Source organism: Bactrocera tryoni, chromosome 5, assembly GCF_016617805.1.
Source record: "Bactrocera tryoni isolate S06 chromosome 5, CSIRO_BtryS06_freeze2, whole genome shotgun sequence".
In the NCBI taxonomy this organism is placed as follows: Eukaryota; Metazoa; Arthropoda; class Insecta; order Diptera; family Tephritidae; genus Bactrocera; species Bactrocera tryoni.
The window spans coordinates 16063973-16073015 of record NC_052503.1 but is presented as its reverse complement, the minus strand read 5'-3'; the positions used below and the strand labels follow the sequence as shown (position 1 = coordinate 16073015).

The 9043-nt window shown below is 35.7% G+C and overlaps 1 pseudogene; it reads left to right on the top strand.

Annotated features, from left to right (window-relative positions):
* Nucleotides 1-7358: 7358 nt before the first annotated feature.
* Nucleotides 7359-7561, top strand: LOC120779227 (annotated as a pseudogene).
* Nucleotides 7562-9043: the final 1482 nt, after the last annotated feature.

The window sequence follows — 9043 nt, the reverse complement described above, 5'->3', positions numbered from 1 at the left end:
TTTGACCAAAATGACTCAATGAGAAACGATGCGCTTCCATACAATTAATCTATAAAGTTCGGTGTCTCATTGACATTAAAATTACCAGATCGGATGCGACGAAACTAAAATTGAATAAAAAAGTCTTTTTTGGCTGTTACATTGTCAGCACCGTAAACACTATTCAGATTTTCCGTTACCTGGTTTCCGATTTTGCCTTTACCGAAGACAAACTTTAAAATATGACGTATTTTATCTCTATCCTGATGATCATTTTTGACGCATGCTCAAACTATAATGGGTAAAGCAACCACAAAACTGTCTGTAGAGCTTTTAGAGTAGGCGATCTTAACTTTCCAACGTCATACTATACTCGTACTTCGTAACCCAATCGCAGTGTGAAAACACAAGACACAAATTACTAAATCGATCTATTGGAGAGATATTGGATTCTAATTGAATAGCTCGAGAACGGCTGGACCAATCTTGATGAAATTTTCAGAGCTTATTCCTTGCGGATATGGGTTTAGAAATTAAAAAACCTTTTACTTTCTGAGGAAAGGTCGGAAAGCTTCAAAATTCAACATTTTTTCCATAATAACGGTTGTTTGTAAGTACTAAAACTAAAAGAGTCAGATATAGGGTTATACTCGTATATACCAAAGTGATCAGGGTGACGAGTAGAGTTGAAATCCGGATGTCTGTCCGTCTGTCCGTCCGTCCGTGTAAGCTGTAACTTGAGTAAAAATTGAGATATCATGATGAAACTTGGTACACGTATTTCTTGGCTCCATAAGAAGGATAAGTTCGAAGATGGGCAAAATCAGCCCACTGCCACGCCCACAAAATGGCGGAAACCGAAAACCTATAAAGTGTCATAACTAAGCCATAAATAAAGATATAAAAGTGAAATTTGGCACATTAGGGAGGGGCATATTTGGACGTAATTTCTTTGGAAAAGTGGGCGTGGCCCCGCCCCCTACTAAGTTTTTTGTACATATCTCGGAAACTACTATAGCTGTGTCAACCAAACCCTATAGAGTCGTTTCCTTCAGGCATTTCCATATACAGTTCAAAAATGGAAGAAATCGGATAATAACCCCGCCCACCTCCCATACAAAGGTTATGTTGAAAATCACTAAAAGTGCGTTAACCGACTAACAAAAAACCTCAGAAACACTAAATTTTACGAAAGAAATGGCAGAAGGAAGCTGCACCCAGGCTTTTTTAAAAATTGAAAATGGGCTTGGCGTCGCTCACTTATGGACCAAAAACCATGTCTCAGGAACTACTAATCTAATTAATTTTACAGCAAAATAAAAAAATATGTAAATGACGGATAATGAAATGTCGATTATCACTTTATCATGCGAGAGTATAAAATGTAAAAAATCTGACAATAAATACATGAACCACTTCCACGTGCTTTTCTCTCGGAAACGCAAACTGGAAATGATGGATATCCACTCTATCGGCGTTGCTCACCAGACGACAATGGCAGAAGATTCAGCATTCAATTTAATGGATTGAATGTCGTAGTTGACAGCACATGGATCGTACCATATTCGTCAATATTGTCTAAGACATTCAAAACTCATATCAATGTTGAGTACTCGCATAGCAGTTCTGTGGATTTGATCAAATATGTTTTGCAAGTACGTCACCAAAGGCAATGGAAGGAATAGCGACATGACAGCTATTGGCCCTGAACGAGACGAGATCAGCAAGTATCAAATGGGTCGATACGTGAACTGCAATGAGTTGAGTTGAGTTACAACGATTTGCCATTTCAGTTCAAAAGTATTCAATTTTCAGTGAAATTTGCATTTGCGATAGAAACAGTTCGCAAGGACAGTTGCTGGAAGTGTGAAGCATAAATCTAAAAATGCCGCCTTTTTCACACGGCAAGCTATACGTGGCGTGGTCATCAGTTGGAAAACCATCTTCTCTGTACATTTACTTATCAGAACAGAAAACAAAAAATATTGTTTATCAAGTTGCGTTACATTGAAAAAAAATGTAGAAAAATCGCAAATAAATGATTTTCAACACAATATAAATTCAACTTTCTTTTCATTTTCGCATAATTTCACGCAGGGCAATGTCTGCAGGGTCAGCGAGTACCTCATATACATATATTTTATACGAAATGCATCACTAATCAACAGCAACACTAAAACCGCAATTAGTTATTAATATATATATATTATTATACCCTGAACAGGGTATATTAAGTTTGTCACGAAGTTTGTAACACCCAGAAGGAATCGTCGGAGACCCTATAAAGTATATATATAAATGATCAGTATGTCGAGCTGAGTCGATTTAGCCATGTCTGTCTGTATATATACGAACTAGTCCCTCAGTTTTTAAGATATCGCTTTGAAATTTTGCAAACGTCATTTTCTCTTCAAGAAGCTGCTCATTTGTCGGAACGGCCGATATCGGACCACTATAACATATAGCTGCCATACAAACTGAACGATCGGAATCAAGTTCTTGTATGGACAACTTTCACATTTGACAAAATATATTCACGAAATTTGGTATATGTTATTTTCTAAGGCAACAATGTAATCTCCGCAGAAATTGTTCAGATCGGTTGACTATAGCATATAGCTGCCATACAAACTGAACACATAGTTACTAACACAAATGCATCTGTGAAGGGTATTTTTCTTGTTTTTTTTTAATATTTAGATCATTTTATACCCATTAGTGACATTTAACTGCAGTTAATATAAAATGATCTAAATATTTAAAAAAAATAATGTTTTACAAATAACTCTTTCGCATTAATCAATTGGTTACGAATCCCATTCCAAGCTGAAAAGTGTACACTTCGCAGAAACATGTTGGAAATCGGCAAGCGATTGATCTTAGCGCTTTTTATTTTGCCACTACTGTATGAGCTCAATAACTGTGAGGTAATTGAAAAAATTCTTTAAATTATTTTATGAAAAAAAAAATTCTGTGCTTTGATTACAGCGCAACTTTGGCGTTGGTATGTATTACATGAATTACACTGCGGGTCCAAACTATAACTTCAGTGTATTCAATTACAAATTTTACAGTGTGGACAATAAAATTGTAGTTTATGTGGAATTTAAATTATATGAAGAAACTAATTTCACAGCAACTGTCAAACTTGATATGCTACGTGCTAATAATAAGAAAATAAATGTGTTAAATATACACCAAGACGGCTGTAAGCTATTAACCGGTGTGCATAAAAGTAGATTATTGAAAGTTATATCAGAGCAGATTATTCAGGTTACCAACATGCCGAAGAAGTGTCCTCTTTTAGCAGTGAGTGTGTTTGAAATACCTTAAAAGCTTTTTTTTTCTTTCATTTTATTTTTTCCATTGTTCTTTTTTTTCTGCAGAATAAACTATATTTCGTCAATAACTACACTTTGACTGCGGAATCACTTCCTCCATTCATGCAGCCAATGCACTGGGTTATACAAACAAAATTTGCGGGTAACAATAAATATGCTGGGTATATGATTCTTCAGGGCAATATTTACAAACTTAAAACGCATTCAACAAAGTTAAAGTCCGGAAGTCCCTCTAAGAATTATGTATAATTTAATCTCTTTGACTAAATATATCAATTCCAGCAAACTTAATCGGTTATTATTGAAGTGTATTAATGGTGTAACATTGTGGTGCTAACAGCAAATATAACCGAAACAATCGGGTATAACGCGTTTGAGTACTTTTCGTTTAATTTATTCACTCCGACCTATCATCGGTTGAAGTAATTCTCGTATAACAACAGGATTGTGTATACTCTGCTAACGCTTTTTTGGAATATCTTTGGCATTTTGACCAAAATGAACCAATGAGAAAAGTGTGCGCTTCTTATAGCAACCAATCTAGATTTCTCTTGACTAGCTCGACTCAAAATATAATCTTCTCTGGAAACATATATTTATTGCCTCCAGAGCGTTACTCATAATCTAAGTGTGGAATCTGCCGTGAGAATATTGCTGATGACACAGTTCATAGCTCTAGAGAAGTTAAAACGCTTGTCGACAATTCGTCTCAAATTTCCCTAGTGACAATCGGCAGAATGTGACCCATTTCGCTGATGGATTTGTGTGCTACATCAACGTTTTAACCATCTCATTGATCGATATGATTCTTTCAAAATTCATAATAAATTCTGCAACACTGAGGTCATATTGTCAGCTTCATTAGTACATCAGCGCTAATAATGTTATCGTTTTAAGGCGAGGTTTAAAAAATAATCGGTTTTATGGGAGATATGTGATATATTTACCGATCTGACCGATTCCGACAAATAATCAATAGAAAATCAACACCTACGTATTAAATTTCATTCGGATGTATTAAATTTCATGTCTAAAAAACTCACTCACAAATTTTTAGAATCCCTAAAAAACTTTGCCTTAAAATTCGCTGGCTCGTAACAGTTTTTAGCACCATAATCTCTTAGATAAATTTGTACAGAATGATCCGTACAACACTTCCCGAAGACGAAATATCCTCCTGTCATCTAACAAACTGTAATCGCACTCGCGAATTGGCTATTACGTCACTATTGATGTTCTGGTAATAACTTCAAAGTCATAGATAATTTCGTCAATTTTGGATTAAACAGTATTAACACTAAAAACAACGTCAGCCTCGAAATTAAACGCAGTAAGCAATTGAGAAGTAAAGTCCTCTCTCGACGAACAAAAACTCAAAACTCTACAAATCACTCATAATCCCCGTCCTATTATATGGTGCAGAGGCATTGACGATGACAACATCTAATAAGTCGACGTTACGAGTTTTCGAGAGAAAAGTTCTGCGAAAGATTTATGGTACGAGATATACGACGACATTGACGTACGTAGTTCAGCGAATTTAAAGACAGCGTCTACGCTGATTAGGCTATGTCGTCCGAGTGGATGAAAACACTTCAGCTCTGAAAGTATTCGACACAGTACCCCTCGGGGAAGCAGAGGAGAGGAAAACCTGCACTCCGTTGCAAAGACCTGGTGCAGAAGAGCCTGACTATACTTGGAATCTCCAATTTTTAGAATTTTGAAAGTAACTCTCATAAAAATCCTCGTCTCTATTAGCAAAAAACTTGGAGAGTGTTCACCAGCAAAATCATTCGCCATTTAAGAACAGGCAGTAATAAGTAGTTGCAAAGTAGATGAATGCAAAAGAACATCTAAAGCAAGCTTCGGGAAATTCGAACCACTATCGATATGTGTGGTCCTAATGTACGCTGACCCCTTCCGGGCAATTGCTTTTTTCATAAAGTCCAAGGTAGACGGCTGACAGTATAGGTCCCTAATAAAAGTTTAGCAATTGTGGAGAAGCTCATAATAGCTGATTTCCTGTCAATCCCACCAAACACGTGGTAAATACGTCCTAACCAGCATTTTTCGCTTGGCCATAGTTTATGCCGACTCACCGCGATTTGCCCACAATCAATAAGAGACACACCTTTCAAAATTGCCGGATCGGATGTGACGAAACTAAAGTTGAACATTGATTTGCTGTGCCTTGTGAGCACCCTAAACACTATTCAGATTTTCCGTTACCTGGTTTCCGATTTTGCCTTTACCGAAGACAAACTTTAAAATATGACGTATTTCACCTCTATCTTGATGACCATTTTTGATGCATGCTGAAACAATAGTGGGTAAAGCAACCACAAAACTGACTGAAGAGTTTTTTTTGTAGGAAAACTTAACTTTCTGACGTCATATGGCGCAACCCAATCGCAGTTTCAAAACACGAAATACCGATTAGCAAATCGATCTATTAAAAAAATAATAGATACCTTTAGTATAATATCATATACGAAAGAGATTTTATAATCAACAACAGCACCAAAAATGCAATTAGTTATACATTATACTTATAGTCATACATATATATGTATATTTATCCATATACTATGTAACTAATATTAAAAGAACTTAACTGAAGTTAAATGTCATTAATGGGTATAAAATGATATAATTATGTAAAAACATTGGTTTACAAATGACTCTCTTGCATCAATAAATTAGTTTTAAATTACATTCCAAACTGAAAAGTGTAAGCTTCGTGGAAACATGCTGGATATCGGCAAGGGACTTGTCATAGTCCTTTGTATTTTGCCACTACTATATAAGCTCAATAACTGCGAGGTAATTGAAAAAATGTCTTTGAATTATTTTATGAAAAAAAGATGCAATGCTTGATTTCAGCGCAACTTTGGCATTCATATGTATTACATGAATTACACTGCCGGTCCAAACTATAACTTCAGTGTATTCAATTACAAATTCTACAATGTGGACAATAAAATAATAGTTTATGTTGAGCTTGAATTATATGAAGGTGGTAATTTCACGATACAGATCAAAATTGATATGCTACGTGCTAACAATAAGAAAATGAATTTGCTAGATATAGAGCAGGACGGCTGTAAGTTACTAAACGGCGTGCATAAAAGTAGATTGTTGAAAATTATGATGGGGAAGATTATTCGAGTTCTCAACTTGCCGGCGAAGTGTCCGATTTTAGCAGTGAGTATATATGCAATATCTTTGATGTAGTTTCTTTTCTTTTTATCCACTGTTCTTTTTTTATCTAGAATAAACGATATATCGTCAATAACTACACTTTGGGAGCGGAATCATTTCCTTCATTCGTGCCGCCAATGCACTGGATAATCGATACAAAATTTGTGCTTAACAAAAACTACGTTGGTAGTATGATTGTTCAATGTAATTTTTTTAAACTTAAAACGAATGCCACAAAGTTAAAGACCTAAATAAAAATTCTGTATATTTTAATAAAATATCAACGAGTGTATTTAATGCAAATTCTAGGAAAGAAAAGCGAAGTTAAATTGATTACCCGATCAATCAGTGGTCCGAAGATACAGTCCACCAGAAATATTTAAATTTGTGTCGTCATGAGTTTTGATATATTTTGATTTACCTAATCTTATATCTTGCCCGATTTTGTGAAGTTATACTTCTTATACGAGTTCGGAAAAGGTTGCGATAGATTCAGGTTGCGCAACCTTGCTCAATATGAATCTAACGCAACCTTGTCTGCGAAGATGTTCGAGCAGCAAGCGAAGCGGTGACAATCGGCGATCATTTGTTCGTTTCTTTCGGCACAGCTCGGCTTTTCTACCAACAACACAATGTTGCCATGCTTATGCTGTTGTTGCATTTGTAGAACAATGTTTCAATTTTTGGTTGGTGACATATTCACATGTGTATGTTTGTATGCTTGTGTATTATTGAAGTTATGCTTCTTTTTCTTTCGTTTGTCTTTCATTTCTGCGAATTCTCAACTATTTTGCGCATCTTTTTGTTGAAATACTCTGCGTTGGCCGTTGAAAAATTAGGGCTATACTTTACAGGATCATTTCTGTAGTTAGTCTTCATCTACATTTTTTGGAAATCGACCCGCAATGACGAGGTATATCGTTTTATCTGACAGCGTGAGGTTTAAGAAGTTCATTTCTAATTTTGTCTTGTGGCATATTAGAAATGATGTTTCTTCGAAAATCGTTTGCTTACAACGGGTAAAACGACTTCTGAGTGGTGATTTTAATGAATAAATTTCTTTTGGTTGAAATGTTCTGCGTTGGCCGTTGAAAAGTTAAGACTGTACTTCTCAGGATCATTCATTCCTTTCATTTCTTCAAAGAAATTAATGACTTTTAGAAATATGCATATTTGCATTATTTCGTTGTCATTTTCATATTCGTAGCAATAGAATTTCTATGGCATAAGTAAAGTAATGGCCGCCGATTGTCTCCCCTTGCCGCTGTAGCAGCTTCGCCTACAAACATGCTTAAATATGTATGTATGTATACGTATGATCGTGAATACATATAGACATAGATGTTTACGCTGCATATTCCCTTCCGCAACGAAGAGACAGAACTACTTTCCGAGTCAAAACTTTGCTTTATAAAATGTGCATAATGAATTTAAATGTTCTAGTTTTCTTTCATACAAAATGATATGCATTTCTGAATATCACTAAGAAGTATAACTTCTTCCGCGCGTAGAGACTCCACGCACCTTTTTTTTTTAGGTGTTACAAGCAACCGTTAAGAGAGCTAAACTATTATACTAGATGCAAGATGATTTGAGAGTATAAAAAGAGAGCAGAATTAAAATGGATCCAAGTTGTTATAACCCGTTAGCTCTGAAAGTTTGGCAAAAGGAGCAAGTTGGTTTTTTGTAACCAAAAAAGAGAGACACATTCGGCATTTAAATCCAAGCAAATGGTCCTATGAATTTTTTGAGATTATGCTTGTCAGTTATATTATTTTGTTTTCATGGGAATAATGATGCTTCCTACTGCTATAAGTAACTGTGGCAACTCACACTTTCGGAACACTGCAGAATTTTCCAGAACCTTCGCGGTTAGGAAGGGAGCTGTTAACATAAAGAAGAACAATATATACGCCGATAGCCAAGCGGTATTTAAAGCAATAAACTCAGAACTTAGTTTCTAAGAAGCAGGGAGACAGTAGACGTGGTGACTGTACTGCCGGAAAGCGGTTGCATATCATATATTCCGGATTTTAGACCTCAAAACCATTCCAGGAAATGAAATACCATCCGTCTGGTTACTGAACCAGCACAGCAAATATGTTACATAATACACTAAAAACGATACAGCATGAAATTTACGAAACGGCTGATAGACTGATCATGGTGAGATGGAATACTTTCTGGACATACAAGAGCTCCGAAGTAGAAAAACACTTGCTTTTTACTCAAACGCTCTGGAAACCACTGTAGAAGGATGTTGGTTATAGTTATTTATGGGTTTCCCAATTCAAGCAGTCAGATGAAATTTCAAAAATTAGATACATATGAAGTCTGTCTTAAGGTTCGCAAAAAAACGTTGACATTCTGTATGACGATCACTGCAGCCCGAATTAAATCGAACCACCATTCGGCATTGCAAAGGAACAGTAGATCTATGAGTCATGCATATCCGACTAGTATAGCTTAACCTATGTTGGAATAGGTATAACAGTGAAAACAAACAAATATCGGCTTGTTAT